This window comes from Rhinopithecus roxellana, chromosome 20 (assembly GCF_007565055.1).
Source record: "Rhinopithecus roxellana isolate Shanxi Qingling chromosome 20, ASM756505v1, whole genome shotgun sequence".
In the NCBI taxonomy this organism is placed as follows: domain Eukaryota; kingdom Metazoa; phylum Chordata; class Mammalia; order Primates; family Cercopithecidae; genus Rhinopithecus; species Rhinopithecus roxellana.
The window spans coordinates 25,406,974-25,433,867 of NC_044568.1; the positions used below are offsets into that span (position 1 = coordinate 25,406,974).

The following is a 26,894-nucleotide window of genomic DNA, read 5'->3' on the forward strand; positions in this document are numbered from 1 at the left end:
GATCGGGGTTTGGAGGCCCAGGGTCCGGGCTGCTGCCCAAGTAGCCTCTGGTTGTTGCTGCTTGGCCAGTGTGTTGCAAGGAAAATGTTGTCCCTGTGAATTGTTAGCGCACTGGGTTTTTCATCTATTCTAGGTCGTTTCTTGAAATTTACGTTTGAAAGATGCTTATTTTTCTACGGTAGGACCCCTCTAAAAATCACGCACATGTTTCTTTAAGTCTACTTTGCTAGGAGAGTAATGCTTTCGAGTTAACGTCCACTCGTGCAAGTTTATGACCCACAGTTAATTCGAAGTGTAACTGTAACGGGACTTTTCTGGAGACTCGATTTCCTTACTTGAATAAAGTGTTCCGGAAGATTTTTTTTTTTTTTTAATCGCGGGTTGCTTTTTTCGTAATTTTCCTGGAAAGTTCTAGAAGTCGATTTTTATTTAAAGAAAAATCTCTCCTTGGAAGATATTTTAAAGGAAATCTTGACTTGGGCAAGCTGAGCACCATAATGCTTGCAGGTCAGACCAATCAGGAAATAGAAACAGGATGACTGGGGACTTAGAGGTCTTTTGTGACCTGGTTTGGAATACTGTGGTTCATTAGGTTCAGTTTCCCTGTTACATATACATACGAACTTCACAAAGGAAATGGATAAGGTATTTTTTCTTGCCTGGTGTGAGGTGAATTTCTTAATGTTCATATTGATGTTCGATAGACTTCTGTAGAGTTGCATTGAAAAACATACCTGAACGTGAGGCATGAGGATTCTCTAGGCGGTACTTATTTTGTCGGTCCTTTTAGTCTTAATATGCTAGATGTCTTTTTCACTGTAGTACATAATTTATAATAGTTATGTGTTGGCTGCGTTTATTTTCAATTCCATTCACATAATTTGAGCACCTATTACGTTGAACCACTCTTACGGACCTTGTAGTGTTATGATGATGCAGAGGACTGAGGCTCCTTAAGGAGTTTGGGAAGTAGTTGGAGGAGACACATAGTCCAAGTAATAACTGTGCTACTAGGAAATCTGTGAATGGTGATGCATTTTGTAGTAGAGGAAGAAACAAGAAAAGTGGCATATGTGAAGAATGTAGCATTGAATTGTACCTAGATTATCGGGACTTGAAAGAAAAACAGCTTGAGTATTTTTATTGTAAAAGAGATAAACAGTTGATGATGTCAGCAAACTTTTATTGGGCACAAACTTGATTAAAGCACATTATATACAAATATATGATCAGTAAGGGTGTTAACCAAACATATGAATAATAAAGGAATTGAGTGACTACATAAGTAGGAATTGTATATACAACCAAAATATTGAATAACATTTCAAAGCTATGAAAAAAATTTTTAATGATCTTTGCCATACACAAAAGCCATTTTGCTATTAAAATAGATCTAAAAGGAGTTGTCTGTAACTTGATTTATAACTGAAATTTCCAAAGGTAAACATCCACAGTTTTATTTGTGACAAAAAGTCCACTTTAAAATACTTTAAGCGGTAATTTTTTAAAAGTTTTTTTTAAATATTAAGGCAAAATACATATGAAAAAACAAACCTTCTTAAAGTGAACAATTTAATGCATTCAGTGTTGTGCAGCTACTGCTTCTGTCTACTTCTAAAACATTTTATTCATCCAAAAGAAAACTCAGTATCCATTAAACAGTTGCCCCATATTTTCCCTTTCCTCTTCCCAATCCCCAGCAGCCACCAGTCTGGGATCTGTCTCTATGGTACCTCTTCTGGATATTTTATGTAAATAGGATAATATAATATGTGACCTTTTGTGTCTGACTACCTCATTCCTTTCTGTGGCTGAATAATATTCCATCGTGTGTGTGTGTGTGTGTGTGTGTGTGTGTATGTGTATAAAGGAACACAATTTGTTCACCAATTGATGGACATTTGGGCTTTTTCTACCTTTTGGCTATTGTGAATAGTGCTTCTATGAACACACAGCAATTAATTTTGAAATTCTGTTGAGGATGTGTTATATATTCACAGCTAAGTTTTCAGAATTATTTGTTCACAGAATAACTTTTCATTTTACTAAGCATAATTATGAGTATGTAGTTTGAAGGAACAAAGTGGATTCACTGAAATGATTTTAGGATAATATATGCAGTAACGTGGAAAATAAGAATAAAATTGTTGGTAGAATTCAGATCCTTGCTGGGTTGTATCAGTGTGTTTGCCGAACTCATTTTTGGGTTCTCTTCCTCACTGGAATGGAAGTTCCTTGAGGTCAGGTATAGTGTCTGTATCTTTTTCAGTTATATTATCAGTGCCTAGCACAGTTCTTTTACATATATAATATATATATATATGTATTTTTTTTTTCTTTTTTGAGGCAGGGTCTCGCCCTGTCGCCCAGGCTGGAGTGCAGTGGCGTGATTTCAGCTCACTGCAGCCTAGACCTCTGGGATTCAAGTGATTCTCCCACCTCTGCCTCCCGAGTAGTTGGGACTACAGTAGTGCGCCACCACACCTGGCTACCTTTTGTGTTTTTAGTAGAGACGGAGTTTTACCATGTTGGCCAGGCTGGTCTCAAACTCCTGACCTCAAGTGATCCTCTTGCCTCAGCCTCCCAAAGTGGTGGAATTACAGGCATGAGCCCCCACACCCGGCCCAATATATATATTTTTAAATAGAGACGGAGGTCTCACTATGTTGCCCAGGCTAGTCTGGAACTCCAGCCTCCCAAAATGCTGGGATTACAGGTGTGAGCCACTGCACACAGTCCCAATATTTTGTTAAATAAGTGAATAAATAACACTTAAGTTCTGAATCATTGCTCACTGCTTTTTCGTGGTAAAGGAAACTGATGAGAGTTGTTTCAGTTCTTTGGCTTTTATTGATTAGTTCCATAAATTACATCTTGGTAATTTGGGGCTGCAGTGGTTTTACATCTCTAAAGGTTTGGGAGTACTTGTATCACAACTAAATTTCCATACAGTGAGAAGATTTTTGAAAAATAGTGAGGTGATGGCCGGGCGCGGTGGCTCACGCCTGTAATCCTAGCTCTCAGGGAGGCAGAGGCGGGAGGATAGCTTGAGCCCAGGAGTTCAAGACCTGCCTGGGTAATACAGCGAGACCCCGTTCTCCACAAAAAGGAAAAAAAAAAAAAAAAAAAGACAAAAAAAAAAAAAAAATAGTGAGGTGACTGTATAGAGAGTGAGGACAGGCCAAGGGCTGAATTTGGTGAATGTCCTAAGCAAGCTTGGTAAAGTGCAAATTAGATGATGTGAGATGGACTTGATAATGCTTGATAATGTTGTATGTTGTATACATTTGTGACTGAAGACTGACTTAAGACTGTTGTTTGCAGAGGTATTTTGAGATTTTTTTTCTATTAAAGAAAATTTAAGACCCTAGAGTCTTTAGCTTTCTTTTTTTTTTTTTTTTTTTCAGACAGTCACATTTAGCAGTGGGGGATTGTATACCAACTTTAGTGACATTAATGTTAATACATTCTAATTACTCACTACCATCAGACCAGCCTACCTTGTTTTTTAAAATATAAGATGACAGTGCTGTCTCTGATTTCTCCAGTTAAAAATGAACTAAACTATTTTTTAAACATTCTTTTACTTAATATCTAACTCTAAATAGATGATATACCTCAGCAGTAAATAGGGAATTTAAAATAGGTACATGTTTAATGTATTCCATTAACATTATTTGCCATTATAAAGGGCAGCCTCTGGTACTCTATTTTAGTGTAGTGATTGTTTATCTCTAAGTTTGATGTTATAATAATCTGTACTTTGCAAATTCAGAGTTTCATTCTCAGGGTTCATTACTAAATATTGACTTTCTAGTCCTGAATGAGATTTACTGGAAGGAATGTGCTGTATACTATGTGTAGTATCTTATCTACTGCTGTTTTTTTAAAGGGGAGAAATATCTTAGCTACAATATTTTTGTAAGAGGTTTACTCGATGATAAGATATGTGTAATTTTTTCAGATATTCCTTTAATATACAACTTTTTCATATGGCAAGTTGAGGAACCTTTCCTAGAAATTGTCCTATAATTTAATCAACAGGCCGGGCGCGGTGGCTCATGCCTGTAATCCCAGCACTTTGGGAGGCCGAGACGGGCGGATCACGAGGTCAGGAGATCGAGACCATCCTGGCTAATACGGTGAAACCCCGTCTCTACTAAAAAATACAAAAAATTAGCCGGGCGACGAGGCGGGCGCCTGTAGTCCCAGCTACTCGGGAGGCTGAGACAGGAGAATGGCGTGAACCCGGGAGGCGGAGCTTGCAGTGAGCTGAGAGCCGGCCACTGCACTCCAGCCTGGGCGGCAGAGCAAGACTCCGTCTCAAAAAAAAAAAAAAAAAAAAAAAAATTTAATCAACAATGTTTTTTTCTTTTTTTTGAGACGGAGTCTGGCTCTGTCGCCCAGGCTGGAGTGCAGTGGCCAGATCTCAGCTCACTGCAAGCTCCGCCTCCCGGGTTTACGCCGTTCTCCTGCCTCAGCCTCCCGAGTAGCTGGGACTACAGGCGCCCGCCACCTCGCCCGGCTAGTTTTTTGTATTTTTCAGTAGAGACGGGGTTTCACCATGTTAGCCAGGATGGTCTCGATCTCCTGACCTCGTGATCCGCCCGTCTCGGCCTCCCAAAGTGCTGGGATTACAGGCTTGAGCCACCGCGCCCGGCCATCAACAATGTTTTTACTTTGTTTAGTGCTTGGAGATCTGGTCCAGTTTACTGTCTCTTAGATAATTTTATTTTCTCACTTTTCAGTTTTTATTGATCATTTGTAGTCAAGGTTTTTGTTTTATCTTGTGTAAATGAGATAATGTATTTAAAGCACTTAGCACAATCCTGGTCCTATTTAAGTGGTGGTAACTAAAATTCTTTTAAACACACACACACACTCCCCCCTAACATTTCTTTTTTTTTTTTGAGATGGAGTCTTGCTCTGTCACCCAGGCTGGAGTGCAGTGGCGCAATCTCGGCTCACTGCAAGCTCCGTCTCCAGGGTTCACGCCATTCTCCTGCCTCAGCCTCCCCAGCAGCTGGGACAACAGGTGAATGCCACCACGCCTGGCTACTTTTTTTTTTTGTATTTTTAGTAGAGACGAGGTTTCACCGTGTTAGCCAGGATGGTCTCGATCTTCTGACCTCATGATCCGCTCGCCTCCGCCTCCCAAAGTGCTGGGATTACAGGCGTGAGCCACCGCGCCCAGCCAACATTTCTTTAAACACACACACACACACACACACACACACACACGCACATGCGCGCGCACACACACGAATAGGCTAGTTTTTACTTCCTTCTCTTTCCTAGACCTTTCTCCACGTGCTAAATTAAAACATTGAGAGATAGTAGGGCATTTACAAACAGTAGCAGTTTAAAAAGAAGAAAAAAAGAGATTAGGGCAGGTGAGAGATTCAGCAATTTAAACCTTACATGAGTTAGAATATTTGGTCTTAAGACATTTTTATCTGTTTAATTCCAGTCTTTTAAATGTTACTTACCTCTTATATTTTATCAAATACTGAAAGTATATACACTTTTAGTTATATTTTTCCACTTTCTTGAAGTAAGTTCTTAGTACAGTATGAAAGTTGGTTGATTTGCTAAACATTTAAGTATATAATTGGATATTTAAATCAGTATGAAAAGGAGGAAGTTGCTTGGTTTCTTGTAGAAATCTAATGGTGTGTTTGTACAGCCCATTAGGTACTGTGAAGGATGTTTTGGATGCTGCTTAGTAGCTTTATTTTCATACCTTAGGTCAGCGTTTTCTGTGGTGAGAATATGTATTAGACGACTGAGTCGATGGTAAATATTTTAACATTTCATTTGGAAGAATAATACTCTGCTTCTTTGACACATTTCCTGATGTGTCAAAGATGCTTCTGGGGGTAACTGACAGAATTTTGTGGTCTAGATTAGTGAAAAAATGTGTTTCAGCAAGTATGGGGAAAAATTGAGGAAATAATTTCATTGTCATGTTTTTGTTAAAAACATTCATCATTGCAAGAGCTGTTCCTGTACTTTCTTAGGTGTTCCTATTTGCCAATCCAGAAAGGATATTTTGGCATATATTCTTAACTATTAGAAGTAATACTGTAGTAGTTTTATTAGGTGATATAAAAGTTAAAACTTGGGTATTATATACATAGCCAAGAAGTTGTGGAGGTTAAGTAAGGCCTGTATCTTAAGCGTTCAAGATAATAATTTAGAGTAAGCTGTAGAATCAACTTATAATAATGACTTGCCTTGGCCGGGCGCGGTGGCTCAAGCCTGTAATCCCAGCACTTTGGGAGGCCGAGGCGGGCGGATCACGAGGTCAGGAGATCGAGACCATCCTGGCTAACACGGTGAAACCCCGTCTCTACTAAAAAAATACAAAAAACTAGCCGGGCGAGGTGGCGGGCGCCTGTAGTCCCAGCTACTAGGGAGGCTGAGGCAGGAGAATGGCGTAAACCCGGGAGGCGGAGTTTGCAGTGAGCTGAGATCCGGCCACTGCACTCCAGCCTGGGTGACAGAGCGAGACTCCTTCTCAAAAAAAAAAAAAAAAAGAAATAATAATAATAATAATAATAATGACTTGCCTTTCTTTGACAACCAGTAAACTTTGCCTAAAATTGTATTTATTTTTATTGAAGGCATAGTCCAAATTCTGCTTTTGAGGTTTGCTCTATATTTATTTTTTAAATGAAATGGAATCATAGGGACATTTTTGGTAAGAAAATGTAGTATTGCTTTTTCTTCAAAGAAAGTCATAAATAGTGATATATAAAATGGGGACCTTTTAAGAGAAGTTAATGAGTTGTGTCACTGATTTCCCTCTCGGTATTGCTGGCTGAGTAGTAGATGGTTCAGTGTGGTAATGTTTTCTTTTAAATAAGAGGTGAGGTTTAAGAAGCCAGAATATAGTGAAGGCAGTCACATTACTCTTGTGTTTTTTTTTTGTTTTTGTTTTTGTTTTTTTTGAGACGGAGTCTCACTGTGTTGCCCAGGCTGGAGTGCAGTGGCCGGATCTCAGCTCACTGCAAGCTCCGCCTCCTGGGTTTACTCCATTCTCCTGCCTCAGCATCCCAAGTAGCTGGGACTACAGGCGCACACCACCTCGCCCGGCTAGTTTTTTGTATTTTTTAGTAGAGACGAGATTTCACCGTGTTAGCCAGGATGGTCTCGATCTCCTGACCTCGTGATCCGCCCGTCTTGGCCTCCCAAAGTGCTGGGATTACAGGCTTGAGCCACGGCGCCCGGCCCACATTACTTGTAAAAGATAGGAAACCTGAGTAGGTTGAGCCTCATTTGATAGTAAGCAGTAGTTTGCTCACAGCAGTAACATAAATAAGGAAGGTGTTGTCTAAAGCTGTCCTGCTGGGTCAGGGGAGTAGACACAGCAGACTTGGCAGTAGGCCTGGCTTCTAAAACAAAATCCAAGTCATCAAATTTGCCCAGGCATGCCATATGAGGTTCAAGTAACAGTGGAATTTAAGAGGAGTGAGTTTCTTCAGGTAGGCTTAGGAGAGTCACAAGCAGGAGCAAGCTTTTTTAAGAGCCACCATTTAAACTGAAACATAATGTGGGTCTGCATATATTTTCGCATTTCTAGTAATGTTTACGTAATTGTATTGTATGACTTTCACCTGTTGGCATTTGGAGCTCTAAGATTTAAGTAACGTAGGCTATGAATTGGTAGTTTACCAACAGCTGAAATTTAATCTTTTGGGACAGTTCTAGGTAATATTAGTTAATATTCATGTGTGAGCCTGGGCACGGTGGCTCACACCTGTAATCCCAGCACTTTGGGAGGCCTAGGCGGGTGGATCACCTGAGGTCAGGAGTTCGAGACCAGCCTGGCCAACATGGTGAAACCCTGTCTCTATTGAAAATATAAAAAATTAGCTGGGTGTGGTGGCAGGTGCCTGTAATCCCAGCTGCTTGGGAGGCTGAGGCAGAAGAATTCCTTGAACCCGGGAGGTGGAGGTTGCAATGAGCCGAGATGGTACCATTGCACTCCAGCCTGGGGAACAGAGTAAAACTCAAAAACAAAAAACAAAAAACAACAAAAAAAAGCCTGGGCACGGTGGCTTACTCCTGTAATCCCTGCACTTTGAGTGGCTGAGGCAGGCGGATCACAAGGCAGGAGTTCGAGACCAGCCTGACCAACATGGAGAAACCCCGCCTCTACTAAAAATACAAAATTAGCTGAGTGTGGTGGTGCATACCTGTTGTGATCCCAGCTACTTGGGAAGCTGAGGCAGGAGAATCACTTGAACCTGGGAGGTGGAGGTTGCAGTGAGCCGAGATCGTACCATTATACTGCAGTCTGGGCAACAAGTGAAACTCCATCTCAAAAAAAAAAAAAAAAGAAAAAGAAAAAATCGTATGTAAAGGAACCACAAGTCTATGAAAGCCTGAACATCCCAGGTATACCAGAGAAGTAACCTGAAGGCTTCATTTTCCTACGTAATGTACAGTTTCAGAATGTCTTATGTTACAGCAGCAGGTGAGAGTTTTACATTTTAAAATATGTTTTTCAGCGTCTTAAAATTTTGTGTTAATTTTGTATTTATTAATTTTCATCAGCTTTGCTGTTTGATTTAATTAGAAAATAGGATTATTTGAGCTCTGAAATTGGATTACATTCAGGTTAATTCTTTTCTCTTAAAACTTTTTCAGTAAGTTGATTTGTATTAAATGTAAAAATATTTATGAAAGCGTTTTTTTCTCATCAAGGTAATCACTGACAAGAACACTTTAATAGACTGTGAGTTGTACTTAAATGCAAATATTTTTCAGTATTGCTTTAAAAAATCTTTCAGTAAAAATTGTTAAATAAAAATGACTTTTAGAAAAAAATGACATTCAGAAATTGTTGAAGCTAGATGATGGGTATGTGGGGGTTCACAATAATATTCTCTGTTCTTTATGTTCTTAAATTTCCATAAAATAAAAAGTTTAAAAAATGACATTCGAAAGCGCTTCAAATTCTTTAAGGCACTAGATTAGGATAGGAAAAATATTCACTTTTTAAAACAGCATTGTGAAGTTAATAGGATTTGTTGTTTGTAGCTAAAAAAAAAAACTGGCTTAATAAATTAACAGAAAATAGAAGTTAGCGTGATATGTCTGATTTACAAAACTTATTTCTCCCTTTGATTGTGTAGTGTTAACAGTGAGACGGTGGCTGAGTTAGTGGCACAAATAAATAGGAAGTAAACTGATCTTATGCTTTTGAGTAGATGCTTTTGCATTGTAAAAATATTTTCTAATTAACTATATGACACTGGAAAAATCCATTTATTATCTAGTAATTTAAGAGCTTGAAATTGTTTATAAAGTTTTAATGTTTGATCATGTTGCTTGTATCTGTCAGTCTGATGTTGTCATTTCTGTGAACTTTTCAGTTTATTCATAATGAAAGGAAGCTAGATAACTTGTTCATGATTTTAAGACTACATTTTTAATCATTTAAAAATTTTAATCTGCGTTTTTAATAATTGGTAGAAACTCACAAAAATAATAGACGTAAATTCTTTTTATTTGTGAACATTTTAGAACAAACAAGGTCTGAAATTTGTATTTCACATCTTGTCGTTTGTGAGATCATATTGAGTACTAAAGTTTTTTTTTTTTTGAGATGGAGTTTCGCTCTTGTTGCCCGGGCTGGGGTGCAATGGTGGAATCTCGACTCACCACAACCTCTGCCTCCTGGGTTCAAGCGATTCTCCTGCCTCAGCCTCCCAAGTAGCTGGGATTACAGGCATATGCCACCACACCCGTCTAATTTTGTATTTTTAGTAGAGGTGGGATTTCTCCATGTTGGTCAGACTGGTTTCAAACTCCCAACCTCAGGTGATCTGCTGGCTTGGCCTCCTAAAATGCTGGAATTACAGGCGTGAACCACCGCGCCTGGCTGAATACTAAAGTTTTAATCTTGTCCTTTACATAAAAAATATCTTTGGGGAAAATATAGAAAGGTTAATCTAAATTTTACTTATTTTTTATTGCACATGAAAGGTTTAAGGAAATTTGATAGCTCCTCTGCTATCAACACTTCTTTATGGTTTTCACTTTCTGTCTGTAAAGGTAGTTCAAATAACACTCAAGAAAAAAGATGATCAGAAGTTGTTGAGGCAAGATGATAGGTATATGGGGACTCTGTACTTCAGGTATATTTGAAAACTTCCATTATACAAAGTTTTGGGAACTTTTGTTTTTGAGATAGGGTTGCCCATGCTGGAGTGCAGTGTTGTGATCACTGCTTACTGCAGCCTTAACCTCCTGGGCTCAATTGATCCACCCACCTCAGCTTCTTGAGTAGCTGGGACCACAGGTGTGCCACCATGCCTGGCTAATTTTTAAAATTTTTTGTAGAGATGAGGTCTTGCTGTGTTGCCCAAGGTGGTCTCAAACTCCTGGATTCAAGCGATCCTCCAGCCTTGGCCTCCCGAAGTGATGGAATTAACAGGCATGAGCTACCTCACCCAGCCTTTGAGACCTCTTAACCATGAGCCAGAGCAAGAAATACATTTTGTTTCAACCCAACACACATATATGTGTTTATACACACAAACTGAGACAGATGTTTCATGTAAAATAGTGTTTAGTTTTACTGCGTGGCATTACTCTGACATTTTCATTGCATTAAAAAATTTGTCACAGCTCACTGACAGATCACTTAGTATCTTCAGTTTGAAAAACAGAGCTCTTGGAGATGTTTTCATGGTTCTGATTAAAACTGTTAGTACATCGAAGCTGGGTGCAGTGGCCTGTGCCTTTAGTCCCAGCTACTTGGAAGTATCTCTTGAGCCTGGGGATTCTAGACCAGTCTGGACAACATAAGGAGACCTGTTTCTTAAAAACAAAAACTGTTAGTGCATTGAGTTGTCCTTATTATTCAAACCATATTTCCCATGTCTGTAGTTCTTTAATACGTTAAACTTTAAAAATTGACTTAGCTTATTGCTGTCCGTTTATATTGGGTTAGTTGGCTGGTACATTTTGCCACTTCCTGAAAATGACTTTTATTTCCCCCTTTCTGTCTGCCCTGTGGCGAAAGTCTTGGTCTCCTTCCATTTGGATTTGTTTATTAATAGTTTTCTCTTTATATTTTCTTCTAATTCAGTTCTGAAAGTCATAGCTGAGGTTATCTTCAATTCCCACTCCTTTTTGTCTGTAACCTGCCTCTCCTTACAGTTTTTGTGCTCTGCCATTTTGTGTCTGTTACTTTGTACATCAAGCTCATCACCTTTATTCATCTCTTTTCAGTCCCAGTGTGAAACCTTTCCTTCCACCCATTTTCCTGATCTGCCGTCAACGTGTTCACCAAAGACTTTCTCTTTAGTGAGACAACTTACAGATATTTTGATGTAGTACTGAGCTAGATCTGGATTCTAGATTCATTTCTGTTGCTAATTGTGTGATATTGCTAAAAAGCATAGAGTTTCAAGTTAATTCAGTCCTTCTATTTTACAGGAGAGGAAATTGAGATTCAAATTGACCTGCCCAAGGTCATTTAACTGGTTAGTATCAAAACAGAGACCCAGGACTTCTGACTCCTAGTCCTTTGGTCTTCTCCAGTAAGTTGCTTAATTTTTGCTTGAAAAGCCTATAATTCCTTCTTGTGGATTAAAAACAAGAACAACAATAAAGAAAGTCCTACATTTCTTTTTGCGCAACCTATAATTTTGATCATTTTGTAACTTTTTGTGATACATTAGATAAATATTTAATCTGGTGTTACTGAGTACCTATTATGTGCAAGGTATTTTTATGTGCATTATCTCATGATAACCTAGAGAGGTATTATTTCCATTTAATACGTGAGAAACAGAAATGCAGATGGATTTGACCATCTAGAAAGTGGAATTAGCTGGGATTTGAACCTTGGTTTTCTGACTTCAAATTTTGGGCCCTTTCCGCTATGCCTGCCTCTTGCCTTGCTATTCTCAGAAAGAGTTTAAGTACATAAATACTCAGTTTTTCCTATGGTGAAAGCAAGGGTCATGTTGGGCATATGGAATCAAGCATATCTGAGTCATGTCTTACAAATTACATGTGTTCCTGTGACTAGATTTTCTGCTTCGGGCTCAAAAGAGCTACTTGAGGGATGCTTCTTATTCCTGCCGGCTCTAGAAAATTTTAAAGGGTAGCAGTGATACAGTTAGACCAATAGAGGGTACTGTATCGCTGTATCGCTAACTGTGCTAGGCCCAAATTTAGCTCTTTGGGGCCTTTTCTCTTTGTTGCTTTGTGGATCTGGAGGTCAAGAGGTGATACCGTTTTAGGTTTTAAGGCAGTTTACTCTAAGGAGGAATTGGCCTTTGTCTTTGGCACCACCCCCCCATGTTGTCATGATTAGGGTCTGATTTGTCATCTTGCAGGCTGTTTTGCTTTTAAAGTTTAAAGCATTTAGATCTGTCATCAAAATTGCCCTAAACCTGACTGAGGAAAAATTCAGAATTTTAAAAATGCTCAATTGTTAGGGTAGTTTCATTTTTCACGGTTAACATTTTGCTTTCACATGTTCAAAAAAAAAATGAGTACTATTTATTTGATTGAATTTAGGATGCAAGCAAAACTATTCTACCTTCTATAGCCACATGTTTTGACCAGTTTGCCATCTGCCATTTATTCTTATCTCTCAAGATCAGTACTCTTTTGGAATTTTTCTCTCTTTTATACATACCCAGTTGTCTCTGAGTTTTACCAGAACTCTCCGTTTGAGAGCAAAGGCAAGAAAGCTGTTTTGTCATATTTGTTACCTAGTAAATGTTAGGTGATCATGGTTTTAGAACTTCTGTTGGCTTTTTAATCATCTGATTACTATTTGAAAGAAATAGTAAAATACTCTTAATTTTCTAGTTTAAATATGTGCAAAATAGTTATATTTGTATTGATATTTGCTGAGGGGAAGGAAGGAGACACAGATGCTGGCTTCATACAGCTCTTTTCTTCTTAAGAGTGACAAAGGACTTTTCCAGAAGTCTTCAGCAAACTTAACCTTGCATTTCGTTGACCAAAACTAGGTTACGTTCCCTTTCCTAAATTAGTTACTGGTAAAGATGAGTGGAATTATTCTTAGCCAACCAGACCTGTGCCTTGGCCTGAGGATGTGGTTGGCTTCCCCAAAACACAAGGCTGCATGAGAGATGAGTGGAATTATTCTTAGCCAACCAGACCTATGCCTTGGCCTGAGGATGTGGTTGGCTTTCCCAAAACACAAGGCTGCTTGGGAGAGGAGTGGATACAAGGTAGAAAATCTGTTAGGGAGGAAGAAAGAGAAAATGGATGCTGGGAGGGGGTCAACCAAAAGAATTGTCTGTGCTTACTATCCACGATATTCTAGCAATTAATGAGGGACTTTAATTTTTTTTTTTTTTTTTGAGAGAGAATCTCACTCTGTTGCCCAGGCTGGAGTGTAACCTCTGCCTCCTGGGTTCAGGTGATTCTCATGCCTCAGCCTCCCAAGTAGCTGAAGTAGCTGGAATTACAGGTATGCACCACATGCCCAGCTAATTTTTTTTTTTTTGAGACAGAGTCTCGCTCTGTCACCCAGGCTGGAGCACAGTGGCACATCTCTGCTCACTGCAACTTCCGCCTCCTAGGTTCAAGTGATTCTTCTGCCTCAGCCTCCCGAGTAGCTGGGATTACAGATGTGTGCCACTGTGCCCAGCTAATTTTTGTATTTTTAGTAGAGACAGGTTTCACCATGTTGGATACGCTGTTCTTGAACTCCCTACCTCAGGTGATCCGCCCGCCTCGGCCTCCCAAAGTGCTGGGATTATAGGCATGAGCCACTGTGCCCAGTCAGTTGAGGGACTTTATAATGTAAACCTGACTTTTGCTATGCAATTACTTTTTCTGGCACTTGCATTTTCTCTTGCTTTGTCAGAGTCCTTGGGGATTGGCATGGGAGTTGATAGAGGTGCCAAGAAAGAGACAGAAGTATGCCTGTTGATCCCGGATTAATAACAGTGGGGTTGGTGTCTGATGGGTGAGAGATCTGGGACACAAAATTCATTTTTTTTGTGTGATTCAGGTGGAATCTGATGATTATGCAGACATACAGAAGCAGAAAGACAGTGTCAAATCCTGATTTGTCAAAACTGAGATAGTAAAGTGTTTTTAAAATGCTTATTTTATTTTTTAAAATTTATTTTGAGGCAGGGTCTCACTCTGTTGCCCAGGCTGGTGTTCAGTGGCTCAATCACAACTCACTGCAGCCTCAACTCAGCCTCCCAAGTAGCTCGAACCACAGGTGCTTGCCACCACGCCCAGCTACTTTTTAAAAATTATTTTTGATAGAGACGAAGTCTTTCTGTGTTGCTCAGGCCAGTCTCAAACTCCTGGGCTCGAGCAATACTCCTACCTCGGCCTCCCAATGTACTGGGATTACAGGTGTGAGCCACCATGCCCACCCTAAAAATTCTTTTTAAAGTGCTTTGTTTCACTCTTTTGAAGGCTAATCTGAAAGAAACTAGCTGTTGTTAAAGGATAAAATAGAAGAATATGTAGAAGAGAAAGTAGGAACCAGAGAGGAACATTGTATGAGATCTTAGAGTAACTGAGCTGGAAGGGACCTCAAGAAAGTCGCCTTCCATTAAGTGGGTAAATATACTAAATCATTTAATCTTTTAATTAAGTTTTGTTAAGTGTCAATATTATTATGTGCTAAATACTCATAATACAAATTAAATATAATTCAGTCTATTGGAGTGGACATATAAATGACTACAACAATATTAATATAATAGAGGTACAGAGAAGGCCCTCTGAGCGTATAATGACACAGAGTAACTCTGAGTAGAGAGGTCAGAGAAAAGAGTACGGTTGAGCGGGATCCAGTGGGGTGAGTTCACCAGGTGGCTAAGGGAGGACATAACATTTCAGGCCAGTTGATTATCACACCCAAAGACAGGTTAAAGAGCATGGTTCTTTAATTTGGAAAGTGGAAGATCAGGGTTCTGTCGTGTCCAGATGTGGCTGGAGAGGGAGAGACTATTATACTGTATTGAGGAGTTTGGATTTTAGTTTGAAGACAGCAGGGAGCCACTGAAGGATTTCAGATTGGGCAGAAATGTCAGATTTGTAGCTCCATCACTCTGCTATACTGTGGGTAATAAATTGAGGAAGACAGGAATGGAGGTGGGGACATATGTATTTGAGAAATGATAAGGGTAGAGCGGTGAAGACGACAAAGTGGGAATAGTGCTGAGATAGATTTACAGGAAAGAAATCAATAGGACCTGGTATCCGTTGAGTAAGGAAAGGGAAGGAGGCAGGATTATTTCTGTTTTTCTAGTTTGAGTCAATTGTGGTAGGAGAATCCGCTTTGGAAGTGGGGAGGGAGAAAGGTGATTCATTTTAATAAAATGTGCTATTACGAAAGATCTGTGGAAATAGTGTTGAACAAGACATGGCCCTTGCCCTCATGAAGTGCATGGTCTAATTATTAATGTAATTAGTGTCATGAAAGTGAAAGTATAAAGTGCTATGAGAGTATATAGTAAAAAGGAGTTCAGTTTTGTGTATGTCTAGTTTGAAGCATCTGTAGATTTATTAGGCAAGTGGAAGTATAAGTGTAGAGCTCAAAAGAGAAACTTGCACAAAAGAGATTTGAAAGTTATTGATCTATAGATATTGATGATAGTTGAAGTAATGGGCATGGATGAAGTCACTGCAATAGAGTATGGATTAGAATGTGAAAAGGAGGCTAGGAACAGAACTCTGGAAACGACAGCATTGCAAGGATGGCAAGGAGGGGAGAAGTCTGAAAAGATGCTGTCTGAGAAGATGCTGTCAGAGAGTTAAATTAGACAATCAAGAGAATGGTATAGGGAAAGCCAAGGTAGAAAAGGGTTTTATCTATTTAAACAGCTTTATTGAGTTAAAATTGACATTTAATAAACAACATATTTAAAGTGTGCAGTTTAAGTTTTGACACATGTGGAGACCCATGAAACTTTTACCAGATTCAATATGGTGAACATATCCACCACTCCAAAAAGAAGTTTGTTTGTGTGCCTTTGTTATCACTCCCTCCCCTCCCATACACCTTTCTCCCTTTCCTAGACAACCGCTGAAGACATTAGAATGGTTATATAAGTGGAATTGTAAAGCACATACTCTTTTTTTTGGGGGGGGGGGGTGGGCTGGCTTCTTGTCGTTATTATTTTGAGATATGTCCACGTTATTATCAGTAGGTCATTAATTTTTATTGGGGAGTATTTGCCATTCTGTATGTATAATACAATTTGTTTTATCCATTCACCTATTGATGGATTTTTGGATTGTTTCCAGGTGTTGGTTGTTACAAATAAAGCAGCGATGAATATTCATGTATTGTCTTTGTATGGACACATCTTTCCCTTTCCCTTGGGTAAATACCTAAGAATATGATGGTTGGGTCATTTGGTACGTGTACATTTTTTTTTCTTTCTTTTTTTGAGATGGAGTCTCACTCTGTCACCAGGCTGGAGTGCGGTGGTGCAATCTCGGCTCACTGCAACCTCCCAGCTCCCTCGTTCAAGCTGTTCTCCTGCCTCAGCCTCCTGAGTAGCTGGTATTACAGCACACGCCACCATGCCCAGCTAATTTTTGTATTTTTAGTAGAGACAGGGTTTCACCATGTTGGCCAGGATGGTCTTGATCTCCTGACCTTGTGATCCGCCTGCCTCAGCCTCCCAAAGTGCTGGGATTACAGGTGTGAGCCACTGTGCCTGGCACATTTAACTGTTCTTTTTTTTTTTTTTTTTTTTTTTTGAGATGGAGTCTAGCTCTGTTGCCCAGGCTGGAGTGCACTGGCGTGATCTTGGCTCACTGCAAGCTCCGCCCCCTAGGTTCACGCCATTCTCCTGCCTCACGCTCCCGAGTAGCTGGGACTACAGGCACCCGCCACCATGTCCGGCTAATTTTTTGTATTTTTAGTAAAGATGGGGTTTCACCATGTTAGCCAGGATGGTCTTGATCTCCTGACCTCATGATCCGCCCGCCTCAGCCTCCCAAAGTGCTGGGATTGCAGGCGTGAGCCAAGCGCCTGGCCCACATTTAATTTTTAAAGAAACTGCCAAACTGCTTTCCAAAGTGGTTATATCATTTAAAATTCCCACTAGCGGTGGAAATACATATTTTGACATCCTAACCAACGTTACGTTTAGATAGTCTTTTTAATTTTGGCCATTCTAACAGGTGTGTAGTGGTATCTTTTGTAGGTTTAGTTTTTATTTCCCAAATAACTAATGCTCTTGAACATCTTTTTATGTGCTTATTTGCTGTCTGTTTATCTTTTTTGGTTAAGTGTCTGTTTAAGCTTTTTACCCATTTTAAAAAAACTTTTTATTTTGAAATAATAGATCCACAGGAAGTTGTAAATAAAATATAAAGAGGTTCTGGGTACCCTTTACTCAGTTTCTCCCAACAATAACATCTTACATCACTATAGTATAATATTGAGACCAGGAAAATGACATTGGTACAGTCCACTGAAGTAACTCAGATGTGACCAATTTTACATGCACTGATTTGTGTGTATTTATGTGTGTAGTTCTCTGCAGTTTTATCACATGTAGATTAATGTAACTACTACCATGATCAAGATACAGAACTGGGCTGGGTGTGGTGGCTCATGCCTGTAATCCCAGCACTTTGGGAGGCTGAGGCGGGTGGATCACCTGAGGTCAGGAGTTTGCGACCAGCCTGGCCAACATGGTGAAACCCTGTCTCTACTAAAAATACAAAAATTGGCTGGATGTGGTGGTGGGCGCCTGTAATCTCAGCTACTGGCAAGGCTGAGACAGGAGAATCACTTGAACCTGGGAGACGAGGGTTGCAGCGAGCCAAGATTGGGCCATTTCACTCCAGCCTGGGTGACAGAGTGAGACTCTGTCTCAAAATAAAAAATAATTTAAAAAAATACAGAACTGTTTCATCTCACTAACTTGTTTATAAGCACATCCATTTCCCTCCCTCCTCCCCAACTGAGTCTCAAATTCCTGGCAACCACTAATCTATTCTACATCTCCAAAGTATTATTTCAAGAAAATGTTAGCTACATAAATTGAGTCATATACTATGCGACTTTTTTGGGGGAGTTTAGGAGGTCAGGGTCTCACTAGGTTGCCAAGGCTGAAGTACAGTGGCATGATTATGGCTCACTGCAGCCTCGAACTCCTGGGTTCAAGCTCTCCTCCCGACTCAGCCTCCCGAAATGCTGGGATTACAGTAATGAGCCACTGTGCCAGGCCCTATGTGACCGTTTGAGGTTGGCTTTTTCTTCATTCATTGCCTGGGAATCCTTCCAAGTTGTCGAGTGTATTAATAGTTTGTTCTGTTTTATTGCTGAGTAGTATTCCATGATATGGATGTACTACAGTTTAATTGTTTACCCATTGAAGGACATTTGGGTTGTTTCCAGTTTTTGGCTATTATGAAAATTGCTATGAACATTTGTGTACAGATTTGTATGTGAATATGTGTTATTTTTTTCCTGGTACAAATACCCAGAAGTACAAATGCCTCCTGACCTCCAATCTATGAATTTAGTTTTATAAGAAACTGCCAAACTTTGGCTGCACGTGGTGGCTCACACCTGTAATCCCAGCACTTTGGGAGGCTGAGATAGGCAGATCACTTGAGGCCAGGAGTTCGAGACCAGCCTGGGCAACACGACAAAACACCATCTCTACTAAAAATACAAAAATTAGCTAGGCATGATGATGCATGGCTTTAGTCCCAGCTGCTTGGAAGGCTGAGGCATGAGAAATCGCTTGAACCCAGGAGGCGGAGGTTGCAATGCGCCAGGATTGTGCCACTGCACTCCAGCCTGGGCAACAGAGCAAGGCTCTGTTTCAAAAAAAAAAAAAAAAAAAAAAAACTGCCAAGTGTTTTCATTCCCACCAGCAGGTGTATGAGTTACCCAGTTTCTCTGCATCTTGGGCAGCATTTGGTATTATCAACTTTTTTTTTTTAATCATTCTGATGGGTGTGTAGTGATATCTCATTGTGGTTTTAATTATATTCTTCTCATGACTAGTAATGTTGACCATTGTTCTATGTGATTTTTGCCATTTGTATATTATTTTTGGTCTAGTACTAAGTCTTTGCCCCTTTTTAGATTGGGTTGTTTCCTTGTTGAATTTTGAGAGTTCTGTGTGTGTGTGTGTGTGTGTGTGTGTGTGTGTGTTTGTGTGTGTGCATGTGTGTGTTTATATATATGAAACAAGTCCTTTATCAAATATATGCTTTGCAAAGAGTTTCTCTCAATCTGTGGCTTATTTTTTAATTCTATTAATAGGATCTTTTGTAGAAGTTTTACATTTTGATGAAGTTTGCCTTACCAGTTTGTTCTTTTATGGATTGCACTCTTGGTGTTACAGCTGAGAAATCTTTGCCTAACCCATGCTTTCAAAGATTTTCTCCTGGGTTTTCCTTTATTTTTTTGAGACAGGGTCTTGCTCGTATTGCCCAGAATGGAGTGCAGTGGTGTGATTATGACTCGCTGTAGCGTCAACCTCCTGGACTCAAGCTATTTCTCCTACCTGAGCCTCTGTAATAGCTGGAACCACAGGTGTGCACCACCATGTCCCACCAATTTTTAAATTTTTTGTAGAGATGTGGCTTCATGTATTGGCCAGGCTTGTCTCGAACTCCAGGGCTCAAGCGATCCTTCCTCCTTGGCTTTCAAAGTGTTGGGATTACAGGAGTGAGCCACTGTGCCTGGCTGCTAGGTTTTCTTTTGGAAGTGTCAGGTTTTTTTTTTTTCTTTTTTTGTGAGATGGAGTCTTGCTCTGTTGCCCAGGCTGGAGTGCAGTGGTGCAATCTTGGCTCACTGCAGTCTCCGCCCCATTGGGTTCAAGTGATTCTCCTGCCTCAGCCTCCTCAGTAGCTGGGATTACAGGCACGCACCACTACGCCTGGCTAATTTTTGTATTTTTAGTAGAGACAGGGTTTCACCATGTTGGCCAGGCTGGTCTTGAACTCCTGACCTCAGGTGATCCATTTGCCTTGGCCTCCCAGAGTGCTGGGATTATAGGTGTGAGCCACCGTGCCTGGCCTAGTTTTAGGTTTTACATTTAAGTTGATCTATTTTGAGTTAATTTTTGTGTATAGTGTGAGGTGTGGATCCCCAAGTTCATTGTTTTTACATATAATTTTTCCAGCTCCTTTGTTGAAAGGCTGTCCTTTTTCTACTGCACTGCTTTTGTACCTTTGTAAAAAATCAGTAGACCATATATATGTGAGTGTATTTTTGGACTCTGTTCTGTTCCCTTGAGCTATGTGTCTGTCCTTTACTGATGCCACACTATCATGATTACCGTACCTTTATAGTTACTATCGAAACCAGATAGTATGATTCTTCCAACTGCGTTTTTCTTTTTGTTCATGTTGTTCTGGCTACTCTAAATACTTTGCTTTTCCATATAAATCGTACAATTAGGCCAGCAATGTGGCTCATACCTGTAATCCCAGCACTTTGTAATCACTTAAGGTCAGGAGGATTCCCCCCACATTCAGCTTTTTATGGTCATTTTAAATTTTGTCCTCTGTAGTAACAGCCATTATGTAAAATTAATACAAATACTATAATAATTGGAAATGTGGATATATATTGGAAAATTTTACATTGTTTATTCATAAATAACTTGAAAAGGACAAGATCTGAATGTTATCTGTGGGTCATTGTTTTTAAAACTGCGGTTTACCTTCCTAATTGCTACGTCATTTTCCTTGCCAGTTGGTGAGAATATTGCATGGCATGAACTCAAAGGCTCATATAAATGTAGCTGAATGTGATTTTTTCCTAATTGTTTCCTGTTATAGGCCACTATAATGGTTATCTTAGGAGAAAAATAAATTATTTTGGCTTTTTATTCTTTTATAGAAGTATACAAGTACATATCCTGTGTTCTCTCAATTGAACTTATATATTTTTTCTTACATGTGGATGTTAAACTGTGATTTCTACACCATTTCTATACTGTTAATTTTGCACCTGTAATTAAGCATAGTTGTGGTTGCTGAGTGATTTTCCCGACTTCTTTTTTTTCTGTTTGTAGTGATAATTTCTTTGAACAACTGTTTATTATGACTGTTTTTCAGCAATGATAGAACCTAAAGTCAGTGGAATTATTTGCTTTTTTAAAAGCTTGTCTCAGGAAATATTTTCTTTTTGCTTTGTGGATATATAGTAGTTGATTGAGTATATACTTGAGTACCTATCTGAAATTCCACATTCATTCTACCACAGTGCTTTTCAGTATGTTATTGAGTGAAGTGAATTTCTGTTGCTTAATGAATTTAAGGTATACATTAGTTCACTTTCTCCCTTTTTTTGAAACAGGGTCTCACTGTCACCCAGGGAGTGCAGTAGGCGCTATCTGGGCTCACTGCAAACTTTGCCCCCCAGGATCAAGTGATTCTCCCACTTCTGGAACCACAGGCATGCACCACAATGCCTGGCTATTTTTTTGTATTTTTGGTAGAGTTGGGGTCTCGCCATATTGTCCTGGCTGGTCTCCCTTGAACTCAAGTGATCTGCCTACCTTGGCCTCCCCAAAGTGCTGGGATTACAGGCATGAGCCACTGAGCCTGGCCTCTCGGCCTCTTTTTGTTTCTTTGTTGCATTATTTTTTTACGTGCTAGCTATGCTAATAATCTCATTTTCAACATAGTTTTTTTTTCTTGTGTTCTCATTTTCCTTTCTAATTTCCTGAAGAATTTTGGGTTTAGTCAATTGATAGCTTGTTAACTCATTTTTTTACAAAAGTACTGTTTTTTTAGTTATTGTAAGTAGTATCAAAGTTGCACATGAACTTTGTTTAAAGTATCAAATAGATCAATAAAGCTTATTCTGAAAAAAGTAGTCCTGTGGCTCCAACTCTGTCTTACCTTCCTTTCTTTGCTGCCTAGAGGCAGCTGCTTTCAAATTCTTTTAGCAGTTTCTTTTGGTATTTGCCTTCATCTCTAGGTACCATGCTTATACTGCTGTAGCTGTTATTTATTGACTTCTCATTATGAAAAATGACATTTAGCAGATTCTAAACTCTCAACTCTACACAGGCATCCTTCTCGTTCCCCAATATGGTTATATCATAATAGATTTAATGTCAATTTATTTATATTATTATGATTGCATATTATGCTATTCATAGTTAAGCCATGTAGTATACTGTACTACTATTTTTCCTTCCTTGTACAATTTAATATTGTTTTAAGAATGAATGAATGTTGTTGTTCTATGTATTTATGAGAATTCATTCCAAAGTATCTTCTTTTTTTTTTTTTTTTTTTGACGGAGTCTTGCTCTGTCGCCCAGGCTGAAGTGCAGTGGCGCTAGCTCAGCTCACTGCAAGCTCCGCCTCCCAAGTTCAAGCCATTCTGCTGCCTCAGCGTCCGAAGTAGCTGGGACTACAGGCACCTGCCATCCCGCCTGGCTAATTTTTTGTATTTTTGGTAGAGACGGAGTTTCACCGTATTAGCCAGGATGGTCTTGATCTCCTGACCTCGTGATCTGCCTGCCTCAGCCTCCCAAAGTGCTGGAATTACAGGTGTGAGAGACCACGCCTGGTCCCAAAGTATCTTTTAGGTGCCTGAATCTCAGGATTTTTGACACATCAATTCATCTGTCAATTTTATTTTCTTGGAAACTTTGCATTCTCTCAGAGCCTTCTAAACTAATCTGGATTAGTGGATACCTAGTGTGTTGTACATCTGTCATTGTGAGACCTCACTTTTCTGTCATCTTGAGTTCCTTTGCCTTTCTTTTATTGTGTTGAGTCTTTGTTTCTTTGCAACTCATTTTGGTGGAGTACTTCCTTCAGTAGCTTACTGATGGTAATAGGAGGCAAATTTTTGTGACCTTAAATATTTAAAGGTCTTCACCAGGGACGGTGGCTCATGCCTGTAATCCCGGCACTTTGGGAGGCTGAGGCAGGCGAATCACAAGCTCAGGAGTTAGAGACTAGCCTGGCCAACATGGTGAAACCCTGTCTACTAAAAATACAAAAAATTGGCCGGGTGCGGTGGCTCAAGCCTGTAATCCCAGCACTTTGGGAGGCCGAGACGGGCGGATCACGAGGTCAGGAGATTGAGACCATCCTGGCTAACACGGTGAAACCCCGTCTCTACTAAAATACAAAAAAAAAAAAAAAAAAAAAACTAGCTGGGCGAGGTGGCGGGCGCCTATAGTCCCAGCTACTTGGGAGGCTGAGGCAGGAGAATGGCATAAACCCGGGAGGCGGAGCTTGCTGTGAGCTGAGATCCGGCCACTGCACTCCAGCCTGGGCGACAGAGCGAGACTCCGTCTCAAAAAAAACAAAAACAAAAAAAAAACCACAAGAGTAATGTGACTGCCTTCACTATATTCTGGCGTGGTGGCTCGTGGCTGTAATCCCAGCTACTTGGGAGATTGAGGCAGGAGAATCGCTTGAACCCAGGAGGTGGAGGTTGCAGTGAGCCGAGATCGCACCACTGCACTCCAGCCTGGGCGGCAGTGCGAGACTCCATTTCAAAAAAAATAAAAATAAAAAAAGTCTTCATTCTCCCCTCACACTTAATTTTGGCTGGTTGTAGAATTCTAAGTTAGATATAATTTTCTCTTACAAATTTGAAGGCACTGCTCTCCATTTTCTCCGTTTTATTCCATGGTTGTTGTTGAAAAGTCTGATGCTGTTCTGATTCTTGATTCTTCATGTGTAACCTGTTACTCTCCTCTGAGTCTTTTAGGTTCTTCTCTTTGTCCTTTGTGATCTGATTTTTTCAGTTCCATTGTAATGTCAGGGAACCATTTTCTTTTCTTTTCTTTCTTTTTTTTTTTTTTTTTGAGACAGAGTCTCTCTCTGTCGCCCAGGCAGGAGTGCAGTGGTGCGATCTCAGCTCACTGCAAGCTATGCCTCCCGGGTTTACGCCGTTCTCCTGTCTCAGCCTCCGAGTAGCTGGGACTACAGGCGCCCACCATCTCGCCCGGCTAGTTTTTTTGTATTTTTAGTAGAGACGGGGTTTCACCTTGTTAGCCAGGATGGTCTCGATCTCCTGACCTCGTGATCCGCCCGTCTCGGCCTCCCAAAGTGCTGGGATTACAGGCTTGAGCCACCGGGCCCGGCTCAGGGGACCATTTCCACATACGTGGTCTGTTGTTGACCAAAACATCATCAAACTGTACTTGACTACCTACAAATGGAATTGCTTGTCATATGGTAATTCTGTATTTAAATTTTTGAGGCACTGTCAAACTCTCTTCTACAGCAACTCAGCTGTATCACTTTACATTGCCATGAGTAATATATGAGGGTTCTTATTTATCTGTATTCACAGTAACACTTGTATTTTCTCTTTTTGTTTATTTTCTTTTCTTTTCTTTTTTTTTCTGAGACAGAGTTTTGCTCTGTCACCCAGGCTGGAGTGCGGTGGCCCGATCTCAGCTCACTGCAAGCTCCGCCTCCTGGGTTCACGCCATTCTCCTGCCTCAGCCTCCCCAGTAGCTGGGACTGCACGCGCCTGTCACTGTGTCCGGCTAATTTTTTGTATTTTTAGTAGAGAGCGGTTTACCGTGGTCTCGAGCTCCTGACCTCGTGATCCGCCCGCCTTGGCCTCCCAAAGTGCTGGGATTACAGGCGTGAGCCACTGCGCCTGGCCTATTTTCTTAAATTAAAGCCATCCTAGGGGGTGTGAAATGGTATCTCTCTCTGTTTTTTTTTTTTTTTTTTTTTTTTTTTTTTTTGAGATGGCGTCTCGCTCTGTCGCCCGGGCTGGAGTGCAGTGGCCGGATTTCAGCTCACTGCAAGCTCCGCCTCCCGGGTTTACGCCGTTCTCCTGTCTCAGCCTCCCGAGTAGCTGGGACTACAGGCGCCCACCATCTCGCCCGGCTAGTTTTTTTGTATTTTTTAGTAGAGACGGGGTTTCACCATGTTAGCCAGGATGGTCTGGATCTCCTGACCTCGTGATCCGCCCGTCTCGGCCTCCCAAAGTGCTGGGATTACAGGCTTGAGCCACCGCGCCTGGCCCTCTCTGTGGTTTTTATTTGCATTTCCTAATGACCAGTGATGCTGAACATCTTTTTTTTTTTTTTCTTCTTTTTTTTTGAGACGGCGTCTTAACTCTGTCACCAGGGCTGGAGTGCAGTGGCCGGATCTCAGCTCACTGCAAGCTCCGCCTCCCGGGTTCACGCCATTCTCCTGCCTCAGCCTCCCGAGTAGCTGGGACTACAGGCGCCCGCCACCTCGCCCAGCTAGTTTTTTGTATTTTTTAGTAGAGACGGGGTTTCACCGTGTTAGCCAGGATGGTCTCGATCTCCTGACCTCGTGATCCACCCGTCTCGGCCTCCCAAAGTGCTGGGATTACAGGCTTGAGCCACCGCGCCCGGCCGAACATCTTTTCATGTGCATGTTGGTCATTTGTATATCTTCTTTGGAGAAATGCCTATTCATGTGCCTTGCCCATTTTTTAATTGAGCTGTTTGACTTTTTGCTTTTCAATTATAAAAACTCTTTATATTCTGGATTCTAAAGTCTTATCAGATCTAAGATTTACAGATATTTTTTCCCATTCTGTAGGTTGTCTTTTCACTTTTCTTTTTTCTTCTTTCTTTTCTTTCTTTTCTTTCTTTTCTTTCTTTTCTTTCTTTTCTTTCATTTCTTTCTTTTCTTTCTTTTCTTTCTTTTCTTTCTTTTCTTTCTTTTCTTTCTTTTCTTTCTTTTCTTTCTTTTCTTTCTTTTCTTTCTTTTCTTTCTTTTCTTTCTTTTCTTTCTTTCTTTCTTTCTTTCTTTCTTCTTTCTTTCTTTTCTTTCTTTCTTTCTTTCTTTCTTTCTTCTTCTTTCTTTCTTTCTTTCTTTCTTTCTTTCTTTCTTTCTTTCTTTCTTTCTTTCTTTCCTTTCTTTCTTTCCTTTCTTTCCTTTCTTTCTTTCTTTCTTTCTTTCTCTTTCTGTATTTTGAGACAAGGTCTCACTCTGTTGCCACAGTGTGATGTCGGCTCATGGCAGCCTTGACCTCCTTGGCTCAACTTAGCTTCCCACCTCAGCCTTCCCAGAAGCTGGGACTACAGGCGCACGCCACCATGCCCACGCCACCATGCCCAGCTAAGTTTTGTATTATTTTGTGGAGATGAGATTTCACCATGTTGCCCAGGTTGGTCTCAAACTCCTGGGCTCAAGTGATCTGCCTGCCTCAGCCTCCCAGAGGGTTGGGATTACAGGCTTGAGCCTCTGGGCTTGGCCTCACTTTCTTTATGGTGCCCTTTGGTGCATAAAAGTTTTTAATTTTACCAAGTTGTATTGATTGAGTTCTTTTGTTGCTTGTGCTTTTACTATTAAGAATCCATCGCCAAATCTGAAGTCAGGACAGTATACTCCTATTTTTGCTTCTAAGAGTTCTATGCTTTTAGCTCTTATATTTAGGTTTTTTGATCCTTTTTGAGTTAATTTTTGTATGTGGTATGAGAAAGGGATTAAACTTTGTTCTTTTGCATGTGATAATCCAGTTTTCCTAGTACTGGAACTATTTGTTGAAGGAACTGTTCTTTTTCCATTTAAAGTCTTAGCACCCTTGTAAAAAATCAATTGGCCATAGATATTTGGGTTTATTTCTGAACTCTCAGTTCTATTCCATTGGTTAATACATCTCTTCTTATGCCAGCAGTACACTGTTTTGATTACTGTTCCTTTATAGTAAGTTTTGGAGTGTTAATCCTACTTTCTTTTTCAATGTTATTTTGGCTGTTCAGAGAATATTCTGGGGCCCTTGCATTTCCGTATAAATTTGAGGATTGGCTTTTCCATTTCTCTAGAAAAGGCCGTTGAAATTTTGGTAGGGATTGCACTGTACATCATTTTGGAGAGTATTGCGTGTTAACATTGTTTTTCAGTCCATGAGCACAAGAAATCTTACCACTTATTTAGGTCTTTAATTTATTTCAGCAATGT

At 40.2% G+C, this 26,894-nt stretch overlaps 1 protein-coding gene across 5 annotated transcripts in view; it reads left to right on the forward strand.

Moving 5' to 3' along the window:
- Window positions 1-26,894, forward strand: part of NFATC3 (nuclear factor of activated T cells 3) — a 162,908-nt gene that overhangs the window by 708 nt on the left and 135,306 nt on the right. The gene's annotated exons all lie outside the window — the stretch shown is intronic.